Source organism: Pteropus medius, unplaced genomic scaffold, assembly GCF_902729225.1.
Source record: "Pteropus medius unplaced genomic scaffold, Ma_sr-lr_union100, whole genome shotgun sequence".
In the NCBI taxonomy this organism is placed as follows: domain Eukaryota; kingdom Metazoa; phylum Chordata; class Mammalia; order Chiroptera; family Pteropodidae; genus Pteropus; species Pteropus medius.
Window position 1 is genome coordinate 6,803,484 of NW_024354499.1, and position 12,465 is coordinate 6,815,948.

Genomic DNA, 12,465 nt, shown 5'->3' on the forward strand with positions numbered 1-12,465 from the left:
GGCCTAAGAATGACAAAAGAGGGCGATACCAGGCACATCTCAGAAGAGTCCAGTATGTGTGTTTCAGAGTCCTAATTTTGGCTTCAGGGTTCTATGATTTACTTAAATTGTGCCCCAGTCACTAACAGAGTTTCACAGGTGGCAGTCAGGCTCTACTCATGTGATCTCTAATGGAAAGGAGTTGACTTCATTTCATGAAATTTTATGTTTAGTAGCAGAAATATCATTTATGTTTAATAGTTTTAAAATGTCAGATAGAATCTGTTTAAATATTACAATGGAGAGCTCTTTCCTCAAGAAGTAAGGACCTATGATTGGGGATCACGAAAGACGAGATGAAGTGCATTAAGAGCATGACAAATAACTTCAGTTCTTAAAAAATAAATCTACCCATCTCTCTATCTACTTATTTAACTCAAAGAGCTACAGTCTCATGCCACCAAAATAAGGGACAGAGGTTATGTGAACCAGAAAGTCAAAATTGCCACATTGCCATCCTCCTGATAAAAAGTAGTGGGAAGATGATGTGTTGCTAAGAATTTAATTTAATTTAGCCTTTGTGTAGCTAAACTGTAGTCATTAAGAGGCTTAGTATTTGAAAAGTAATAATTTTTGAATGAGCTTTGAGTAAGAGTCCTCCAAGCGGGAGGACAGTACGTGCAAATGTCCTGAGAAGGGAAACATACTTAGTATTGGTGAGGAGCAGAAAGAAGAGCCAACAGAACATGAGGACAAAAGGGAGGCTGGGGAGGAAATTTCTAAGTAATAGCCAGGCTAAATTTTTGAGTAATAGCTAGTAATAGCCAGGCTGGGGCTTTGTCGGACATAGTGAGGATTTTGAATTTTACTTTAAGCAGAGAGGTGACACAATTTTATCTCTTTGCCACCATGTGGTTGATGGACTGTGGCTGGGAGAGATAAGAGCAGAAGCAGGAGGACTGGCTGGGTGGCTACTGCATTTGTTCAGTGAGAGAAGAGGTGGTTTGGACCAGAGTTATAGCAGTGCAGTGGTATAAAAGAGTCATATTTGTGATGTATTTTGGAGGTGATTCTTGTGGGACTTACTGCTGTTTCAGATTTGGGGTGTGAAGAAGAAAAAAGAATCAAGCTGTAGAAAGAGCCCCAGAGAACACCAATACTTCGAGAGCTGATCGGGCAGGAGATGTCTAAATGGGACAATAATGCAGTGCCACCTCCACTAAAGACAGGGCTGAAGACCATGGCCACTGGACAGATTGTGGAACAATTAGGAAAATAGGTATCTTCCTAAGTACGGTTAGGATGTGATTTTCCCATTATGTTTTACTCTTGAAGAGAGGGAGACTGACTGCTGGGATAAATTGGACCACATCCTCCATAGCTATACAGCAATTGTATAGTTAAGCCCCACCAAGACATATGACATGGTCTCCTGTGATAACTTAGTGAATAAAATGAAAATGTATTGGGTAATAATAAAGGAATTTGTAATTTATTGAGAGAATTTGCCCCAAGTGGCAAATGACTCTACTTCAGCTCAGAGGGATGTTTCTTATAACCATAGAAACCTGCCCATAACTATGATAAAGGGCTTGCTGATTGAATTTGTGTATGACAGAAAGCTGCAAAGAGACATAAATATTAAAAAAACAAACTCAGGATCCAAAACCGTTTGAATCTGTATCTAATAAGATTTATTTAACGAAGGGTCTTGTAAGGTCTTACACCTGGGTTCCAAAAGAACAGCTGAACAAATGCAGATGTGGAGAGTCAGTGGTGGGCAGACATATCTACAAAAAGACATTTAGGTTTTAGCACTCAGAGAGATCAATATTTGCCCACGGTGTAATATGACTGCCAAAGAACTTAATGCAATCTCAAGTGGTATTCATGATATACTATCCAGAGAGAGATATTAGTTACATCATATATGGTCTCTTAAAAGCCACAGCTTGAGGATATTGACAAACAAAAATAAAAGAGTTTAACCAAGAGAGAAGCTGGAAACCACATTTAAGATATGGAAGACCTGGGTTCAGAGGGGCACAGAGACTGTAAAGTAAATAAGGTGATAAATGTTTGATGGCCGCCCTTCACTCCTGGTATGAGAAACAGATCCTTTTAGCATTTCCTTGCCCTATAACACCTTGGCTCCATGTCCTCGTGGACATGCAAGGGACATGTGGACATGAAAAGGCAAGGGAGGGAAACCCAGTGGGAAACTGGCACTCCACCATGCTCTATCCAGAGGGGATGAAAGTAAGAGTCGTGATCCAGACGAAGCAGAGCACCTTGGTTCCAAGGAGCACTGCTGCGGTTTCTCAGGTGTGCCCCACCCAAGGATCAGAGGGTGGGGTGGAGTGCTAGACTGATCTGGGCAATACCACTAGTGCAGGAGGTATCTAGGCACAGCCACATGTGGCCAATGTGGAAGTCAGAAGAGGGATGTGAAATGTGTTCATATGAGCACAGCCCTCTCATTGAATGCTGGGGCCAGGTGGTGGAGGGTGACAGAAATAGGATCATGTCCTAGAAAGGACACTTAATGGCGCTGTTGGAGGATCCCAGGTACCCACATGCATTGGTATAATCTTTGTCTATATCTCCTAGCACATGTCCAAACAACATAGTTTAATTTAGTGTCACAATGGAAGGAAGGAAAATACTACTTATACATGTAAATTCAAAGAGAACTTTTTAAAAATATTTGTGACATTAAGATTAATGTCTTTCATCCTTTACTGATTCTATGAATGAGTGACTTAAGAGGAATTAAAATAGCATACCTGAATGAAATAAAATTAGAGGAAGAGCTAATTTATGCACCAAATTTTACTAAAAAAATGAAGTCTGAACATGTTATTTACGTTGTCATGAATAAAATGCAGTTTTCAATTTTTCCATGATTAAAGAATGATTGTTTCCACAGGCTTGTTTAATCTTGGTCTGACATCATTTAGTATAATATAATAAACTGAATTGAAATTTTATTTGCAGAAGTTAATGGGGTTATAACCCCACACAATATTTTGTAGCCAAGTTGCATGTTTGTTGAGAAAGTGGGATTTACAGTGTGAACCACTAATAAGATTGAATCTCTCCTATTGTGTATTCGATAAGTCAGATTTTAATCATTGATGTTAGGACCCTTCCAGGAGACCATCGTTTTTATGAAATTGTCAAAATGAGATTTCTTACAAGCTTGTTGGCAAAGTAAAATTAGATTGTTTCCAGCATCAAGATTTGGTTGTAAACAAGTCATACCCCAGAAGCTAAGACAAATTGGATGGAAATGAAAAAAGACACCTGCATTTTGGGACATCTCGTGGGGATGGACAGTCATAGGGCTATGTAGATCATCTGTAGAAATTCCATCAAGCATAAGAAGTCATACACCTACCTGGGAGAAGGGCCAAGATGAAACAGATCATACACCTGTCAGAAGCTATGAGGCAAAAATGTCGATGGCAAAAGCAATGAGATTTGATTGTTGAGTTTGGCAGCTCAGGATCTAAATTCACAGATTCCCAGGCTCCAAGCCTGTGATGGGCGCTCCTTTTGTATGCCCTGAGCATACAAACAGGAACTAGTCTGAAAAGAAATTCAGGTTCCCAGAGGCAAATGTGGGCTAATGTGAGCTATTGTACACAGCTCTAACAGATGACAGATTGGGGCATTAACATCTCTTCCAACTTCCTCCTGGTGTGCCCTCCTCTTCTATAGAGGCTGGGAAGCTGAAAATTAATGTCCCAGACTTCCCTGCACTTGGATGATCAGATGCACTCATGTGAGACTTGAATTTGGAACGGAGCTCTGCATGGAGGTAGGTGGCAGCATGCAAGTTGCTGGTGTGGTTCTAACTGGCGTGTAACTGCTTGGTTGCCAGCTCCTCTGGTGGCAGCTCATTGATTCTCAGTTAAAACCAGAGTGATATTAGATCCTGAAGCCAGCATGGGGTACAGTGGTTTCTCGATCCACCAACTTTCTAATTATGGCACAAGTAGCAGTTCTAGTCAGTTTTGTTCCAAAAGTCATTCCTGGAGACCCAGCCTAGAACCTGCTTCTCTAACCTTACCAAAATTTTGGAAGCATCTTATTTCCTTTATTACATTTTTTTTCCTATTTATGTGCAATGGGATCCTGACTGATACCATAGCTCTCCCATGTGACTAATAATTCTGGCTAATTATTCTAGTGTCTGGAAACTCAAACCAATACTTCCAAGAGCAGAAACATATGCTGAGGTATTAACAGTTTGCTTTTCTCTGTCCCACACTGCACTCTATCCCACTTCATGCTTCAGAGGTAGCTTTCTTTTCAAACAGCACTCGAAGCAAACGCATAGACAATGAAGTGCCACTTTCTTGACTCTTGGGTTTTTAAACAGACTTGCAAATCTTTGGTTAATAGCATAGTGTGAAAGGCAGTATACTACTAAGTTACGGGAACTAGGTGAGTAAAAGGGAAATACTTTTTATTTTGAAGTCTAAAAAAAAAAAAGAGCTGGCTCAAAAGAAACAAGGACCAAAGGTATAGAGTTTATGCCATAAAATACAGAGTTTGAAAACAGTGTATGATGTCTTGAAGTTTTCCTTCTCTAAATGAGGTAAGTATTTAATCAATCAGCAGGAAGGGAAAACTAGAAAGGATTTTATGAGAACTTGGGTGCTGCCAAGATCTTCAAGAACAGACTCAGGCCCTTGTCTCAAGTTTCAGGTACTACACATATGATGGGAACCCACACCATATTTTAGGGCCAACATGAGAGCACGGAATGCATTCTTGGGACTCATTTGTCAGAGCAGAGCCCAAGAGATGCAAGCCTCCCTCACTCAGCATTGCTCCTGCATGGCAGAGGGGCAATGTCCCAGGGAAGGGTTGGGGTGGACCTGCCTGAGGCTAGCTTCCCGCAATCAGCACTTCCCAACAGAGGGATTTCTGGAAAGCTAAGGTGCCAAAGCCTGAGAGAGACCCAACAATGTGTTCACAAGTAGGATATCTCAGCTACAATTAGTTATGACCACTGTCTCTTTCTTCTCCACCTGCCCCTCAGTCACAGTTCCCTTATGCTGAGTTGCCATAGACTGTTTGGCATCTGTATAAAAGAATGCTGCGTTGAGGAGACATTCCAGTCATGTGTGTGGGGATGTATTTATGTGGCTTGCTGGCACTTCCTTGTATAGCCGTCCTGGTATAGGAATAGCTTCCAGGAATAATCATATTACTTTAAATTGTGCCATCTCCTCTGGCATCATAATAGGAAGATGTAGAGTCAAAGAACATATTGTAATATGAATGAGCCCTATGGTGCCCAGAACTACTAGAAAAATGTGGGTAGTGGAAAAGAAACAATAAATGAGATGTTTGGCACCAGAAGCTAATTTGTGGGAAATTCTTCCAAGCAACAGATGTATAAAATTGTAAACTGAGAATTTGGTTCTCATTGCCATCTTTTCAACATGGAACCTCCCTCCTCTTGAAAACATATTCAATTGTCTATTTTTTCTTTTAATGGAAGTTATACAAAATAGAATTTAGCTAAATTTCTTTGTCGGTAAGGTACAAATTTGTATTGATGCTACTGAGAAAGTGTGTCTGTATGAAGCTACATGTCTTATTGACCATACTAAAGACTGAATTAGCTTTCTATTTTATTTAAAAAATAATATTCTAAAATTATTGTCATATAAGAGGCAATCAAAGAATATGCCCCCCCCCAAAAAAAAACAACAAAAGTATTATTGAGCGAAAACAAGTAGAAGTATTTTTCAGGATTTTGTGCTGTTTGTGGTATGTCAGCTTTTACAAATGTGCAGTTTGTTGTGATTTCTTTTCTCCTTTTAAGTAAAAATACACTTTTGTTCCTAATTTCATAGATCTTTTTTTTCTTAAAAGAGACCCTTCAAATTATATAAATTACAGGACCCATAAAACCAGAATGTATCCCTAATTTCCAGCATAGAGTTCCTGAACCACCCAAAAAGGCTGCAGAAGTTCTGAGAGGGCTCTATCGCAAAGAGGTTCTTGCTCAGGGTGAGGAAGGTGCAATATGTATGGTAGTTATGGCCTGAGGCTAAGGTGGGGATACAGACACCAACAAGAGAATTTATGTAGAAATGAGCACAGGCCAGCAAAGAGAGAGGATGACCTATAGAGCAGAGGTTCCCTCCTCAATGTTGGGATGATAGCTCAGCCTCTCTCCCCCAAACCTTGTCCCAAGGAGATAGACAAAAAAAAAAGGTAGGATAAAATCTTGAATTGCCTTAAAACTAAAGATTTCTAAGCTACCTTGAATTGGCAAGATTATGCTTTCAATCATTAGTAAAAATACTATCTTGGGGGTGGTTTCATAGTGTAGTGGTTAGCTCATCTGCTTTATACGCAGAAGGTCCTGGGTTCAAGTCCCAGGTGGAGCCATGGGCCAGCCACGGGCCAGGCCCTTGGTGCTCACTGCGAGTATGTGGGAGGAGACACCCCGCCTTCAGAGATTCAGAGATCTAGTTCTTAAGGGGAAATGGCAACATCCAAGGTCAGGGGTGGAAGTGGGGGATGGGGATTAAGAGAGAGGGAAAAAGAAAATACAGTCTTGACAGCTACTTTTTGTTCAGTTACACAGAAATAAAAAAACGTATGCATTAAAATTCTGGAATTAGTGACTTAGAAAAGTTCATCCAACTCCATGAGTATTTTGACTCTCCTCTGCAATCTTCAAGTCAAGCTCCGGGAGTGGAGACTGCAGAGCAGGGTTTCCTTCAGTGGGATATCACTGAGAACTGGTGAGTTAGAGCGGGTCTGTATAAATGATCTGCCTGTTGCCTTGAATATCCTGCTGTTGCATGTTTTTTAAAAGTTCCTTCTTAGGTCTTTTAATGCAAAGTTTGAAAGAGCCACAGAGGGACCACTATTCACTGCCATTTTGAACGAGAAGTTGAGGCCATTAACTGAATTGACTCACCAATATTCACCAAAGCCACTCAATTCTTGGGGCTCAGTCTTGACATCAGAGGCTGCAAAGGGTACATGAGGTAGCCGGTTGGGTCTGACAAAGTGTGATCTCCCTCTGGTTTACCAGTCTCTCTCCCTAATCTTGTCAGGAGCCTGACATGGCACAGCACACTCTCCTTTATTTCTTATGTGGTCATGTTTTCTGAGCTCAGCTTATTGAATCAGTGTTTTCATTCTCTTCTCATTATTTGTTACTAATTCTCCAAAAGGTATGGCTAATAGCAAGGTTAGATCTGGAAATGTACCTCAAGCAAGAATGTCACAAGGAGTCCCTTTGTGAAGATCGCAAAATAAATATGCCTCTAGCTGGAGAAAAATGTCAAGGTTTTCCTTTATTTCCTAGAAAGACCAGAACCCCTGGGGGAAATGAGCCTAGTTCAAGCAGACATTTTTCATTAGGTAAAAATAATTATCTGAAGTGCATCTTGTTTCTAAAAGCAAGAGATGCCAAGAGCCTTAATAACACTCTGGATATAATTCAGAAGAAAGGTTGAGGGGAGGGGCTTTTTTCTTGGGGACTCTGATTTCCTTGGCCTTTGGGATGTGATCAGGCTGGTAAATATACAAATATATCACTTCTAAGATTAGCTTTGAGCAGGAACGAGGAGCAGAGTAAAAAAAAAAAAAAATCAGCAAAGGAGAATTTGCAGCTTGCACGACTAAGGCATTTGCATTTCTTGTTGTCAGGGGCTGCTGTGCCTGCTGGGAATGGAAAGGGAAAGCTGCTTGCTTCCCTCAGCCTCCCTGCAGGCTTCCTTCCTCTGCAGCCAGCCAGGAAGACCACTCGGCAGATAATCAATAATTAATCATAAAGTAGAACAGCCATAACAGTATACTATAATCGAAGTTATGCAAATGGCTTTGGAGCCTTTATTAAGTAAAATAAGGGTTATTTGAACACAAGTGCTGTGGTCAACCTGATAACTGAACCACTGCTAAGTGACTGACAGGTGGGGAGTGTACACAGCACGAATACACTGGACAAAGGGATGAGTCACGTCCCTGGTGGGACAGAGCAGAGTAGAGTGAGATTCCATCACACTGACTCAGAATGGCAAGCAACTTAAAACTTATGAATTGTTTATTTCTGGAATTTTTCATTTAATATTTTCAGACCATGGTTGATCGTGGGTAACTGAAAACCTGAATAAGGGGGGACTACTGTAGGTGCTTAATAAGCAATTGCTATTATTATCACCAGCTGATCTGTATTGTTTCTTTTTTGGTGAAAATTAAGTGAGGTATTAAAATGATTTGAATAAGTTACTAAATATATTCTTTTTTTAAAAAAAATTAAGTTTATTGGGGTAACATTGGTTAATACAATTATATAATTTTCAGGTGTACATTTTAACATCTGTATATTCTATTGTGTGTTTACACCCAAAGTCCAGTTTCCTTCAGCTATCATATATTTGATCCCCTTTACCCACTTCACTCTCCCCCTACCCCACTATATTTGACCCCCTTTACCCCATTTACCTCCCCCCTCCTCCCCCACCCCCTACCCTTTGGTAACCAATAGTCTATAGTCCATGTCCATGAGTCTCTGTTTATATGTTCTGTTCCTTTGTTGCTTTTAGGTTTATATCCCACATATAAGTGATATCATGTGATTTTCAACTTTTTATGTCTGGCTTATTTCGCTTAGCACGATTATCTTGCGTTCCATCAATGTTATTGCAAATGGCTGTATTTCATCTCTTCTTATGGCTGAGTAATATTCCATTGTAAACATGTACCACAGCTTCTTTAGTCAATCATCTATCATAGGACACCAGTTGCTCCATGTCCTGGCCACTGTGAATAACACTGCTATGAACATTGGTGTGCAAATATCTTTATGGATATGATTTTTTAAGTCTTTGGGGTAAATACCCAGTAGAGGGATTGCTGGATCATATGGTAGATCAATTCTTAGTTTTTTGAGGAACCTGTTTTCCATAGTGGCTGTACCAATTTGCAGTCCCACCAGCAGTGTATGAGGGTTCTTTTTTCTCTGCATCCTCTCCAGCATTTATTATTACTTGTCCTGTTGATTATAGCCATTTTAACAGGTGTGACATGGTATCTCATTGTAGTTTTGATTTGCATTTCCCTAATAGCTAGTGATGTTGAGCATCTTTTCATATGTTTATTGGCCATTTGTATGTCCTCTAGGGAGAAGTGTCTGTTCAGATCCTCTGCCAATTTTTTTATTGGATCGTTTGTTTTTTGTTGTTATTGAGTCATATGAATTCTTTGTATATTTTGGATATTAGGCCCTTATCGGAGGCATTGCTTTCAAATATATTTTCCCATTTGGATGGTTGTCTCTTTACCTTGTTGATGGTTTCTTTTGCTGAGCAGAAGCTTTTTAGTTTGATGCAGTCCCATTTATTTATTTTTGCTTTTACTTCCCTTGCCTTTGAGGTCAAATTCATAAAATCCTCTTTAAGTCCAAGGTCCTTGAGTTTTGTTCCTATGTTTTCTTCTATGCATTTTATTGTTTCAGGTCTTATATTCAGGTCCTTAATCCATTTTGAGTTAATTTTGGTATGTGGTGATAGACAACAGTCTACTCAATATATTCTAAAATATTTTCCTGCTTTTTATATATAGTAATGTCACAGGCATTACAGCAGCTTTTAATCTCTCATGTCATTATATATTAAATATAATGACTGGTTTATTTAAATAAGACATGTTACAGGATAGCTGCACAGTTTTGGGGGTCATTTTAATCATTCTATTGCTTGTGATAGAAGTCAAGGTTATAGTGCATGGTACTTTTTTGGTTGCAAGTAAAGGAAACAAAAGTCATAATATATGTTACATATACAAGTTTACCTATATAATTATAATTATATATAATTGTATGCAGAATTCTATGCGTAATACATGTATAATTATATATTTTTATATGTAGCATATACATAAAGAAAGATGTAGAAGTAGTTCACAAAAACTTAGGAAGAACTATGAAAACTAGGAACTGGGGCCTCAGGGTCTGAAACTGGTTACTCAGCACCACTAACATTGTCACTGTCCAGTTTTTATCTCTTCTCATGCATTGGGGACCATATTCACTGATTGTGGCTGCCAAGCCACCATGAGCAGTGAAAACTTATTTCTCCCCATGTCTCCTTGGGTCCCATGACCACACCAGAACAAATCACTTCACAGGGCAGTGTGGGCTTGTTATTAGCCAGGCCTAGTCTCATTGGCTACTTTGGTGGCCAGGGGAGCAGAAGGTTTTAATAGAAGAAGGAGAAAGGAAAGTTTGCTAGGTAGATATATGCAGCTACCTTAGTCTGTTATATTCTGTCATGGCTGCCCAGGGTTTACACTGACTTTTATTCTCATACGCACAATTTCAGAATTCCCAGCATAATACAACTGTCACAGGTGAAATCACATATGCATTTACTCCACTCCTGAAAGGGAGAGCACCCCAAATAACATTGTTACCTCATCTAGCTCCAAGACCAGAACCCCTGAGTGATGGGTATGTCTGGTTATGTGGCTTCTTTTAGTCTGTCGACTTATGGCTAATTGATGCATCTAACCACCCCCAACAGACTGAATAACCAATAGTGAACGGAAAACAATGGGAGCTTCCATTTATAAAGGGGAAAACTGAAAATGCATGAGATGTGTTGGACTGGTCCACAGCGTATCCTCTGCTTCTGCGCCTGGTCGGCCAGTCCAGCTTCCCTGACTCTCAACCTGGTAAGATTCCTCATATCCAGTCACCAACAGCACTGTGGCTAATAAACATGCAGAGATCACTTCTCTTTAGGGAGCTGCTTTAGCAATCCCCTTCCTGTTGATTTTGGAGCCTGGGAATTGTTTTAGAAGTTGAGTATTATGGGCTTTTTTCTAAGCTGGGTTTTCTTTGCTAGTTTAACTTACTTAAAAACCTACCAGGATGCCAGTCTATTCCATTCCTGGGAAAATGTATAGCTAGTAACCAAAGCAATACATTCTAATATCACGGTCTTTAACTCTGGACAATGTCCTGTTCTGTTGCAGTTATCTCTTAGCAATAGGCCTGGGGGCTCTGCCCATTAGACCAAATGTCAACCTGCTACTGCCATGGCTCAGCCTACAGCAAGAGGCCAGGCAGGGAAGCAGAGCCCATCTCCTCCCCGTCCCAGTGTATAACCCAATGGGGAGTATTTAGCAGTGGGAACAATATCACCTCTGATAGGCATAACATACTCATCAGGAAATGTTCGTGGGTGGTGGGGTCAAGGTCCCTTTTTTTTTTGCAGCACCCAGATTCTTGTCTTACATCAAGTATCAGAAAGAAAAGGCACAGCAGGAAACTTACTGGTGGAAGAGAGGCCAAGGATCAGGCTTTCCCCATTTCCGAGGACAGTTCTATGCTCTATCATGTACACTCTGTTTCTATTATCACCTGCTTTTACTTACAGAGAATTTAACACTCACCCTCACAGGTCCTGGATGACTGGTCACAGGAGAAAGGTCAGCTGCAATCTGCTCTCTTTCTGCTTCTATCACATGGGTCAACTTGGATGAGAGCTTGTTTCCTGCAGGATCTTCCTGAAAGCCAGAAGTGATATTTAATCGGTTTATCTGTAGGACCAGAACTTGTTAAAACATTGAAAGAGCTATAGCCTCTTTTCAGTTCCTTCACTACCCTCCACCCTTCCTTGGTGCCCTAGCCCCTCCCAGTACCTCCTAGAAGACACCACAATCAACAACTGAAGAGTCAATGTGGCATCCAGCAGAGCCTCAGGGTCCAGCTCCACACCCACATCCATTCTAATTGGTGGACCCAGGAATGTACCAGTTGTTAACCATATTTTGAATGTCATCTTTACTGAAATCCACAAGAAGTAGCCAATAATCTTTAATAATCTGATATTTCCTGCCCACTCCCCTGAAGTTCCTTGTAAGGAATATGATCTGAATCCCAATAAATAGTTAACAGTTTAACCATTTTTTCCCCCCTGTAGTACATTAAAGGGATCTGAGCCAGGATAGAATGAAATACCATGCATACTTCTTTCCACACCCCAGGTAAGCCAAGTTTTATATTTAAGGTCATACTTTAAGGTCTATGATTTGAACACCTCACTTCAGGTTTGAATTTTGCATTAATTAATGTTTTTACTTGTAACTTAAGCCACCTCTGTCTAATTTAGGCACTAAATAATATTTATTGGAAAAATACTAGTTCTCAAGGAGTAAAAAAATAAGAAAATGACTCTAAGTTTTCAATAAGATGCCAGAAAATTTACATTTGAAAGAATGTTGCATTTTAACATGGCCTCTTTGAAAGACTTTGTATTTATTCCAACCAAACCATCATTGCTCAGACTTTATTTTTGGACTAACTTTGAATTGCTTTTATAACCCATATTGCATTCTTTTGAATATCTGAATTATGCCAAATTTTTGCCCTTTGAAAGTAGATTTGATTTTCTTAGAAAATCATTCGAAATCACATTTAGTGAATGAGGTAACTTATCA

General features: G+C 39.9%; 1 protein-coding gene and 1 non-coding gene across 2 annotated transcripts in view; one reads left to right on the forward strand and one right to left on the reverse strand.

Moving 5' to 3' along the window:
* The window catches only part of TACR1 (tachykinin receptor 1), a 224,216-nt gene extending 212,329 nt beyond the window's left edge, over positions 1-11,887 (reverse strand). The window contains exons 1-2 of the mRNA XM_039852507.1: positions 11,668-11,887; positions 11,419-11,532 (exon numbers count right to left, since the gene is read on the reverse strand). The gene's annotated coding sequence lies outside the window, so the exon portion shown is untranslated. The remainder of the gene's footprint in view (positions 1-11,418; positions 11,533-11,667) is intronic.
* Positions 6,323-6,396, forward strand: TRNAI-UAU (transfer RNA isoleucine (anticodon UAU)). Its single transcript has one exon. It is a non-coding gene; the product is annotated as a tRNA-Ile (tRNA).
* Positions 11,888-12,465: the final 578 nt, after the last annotated feature.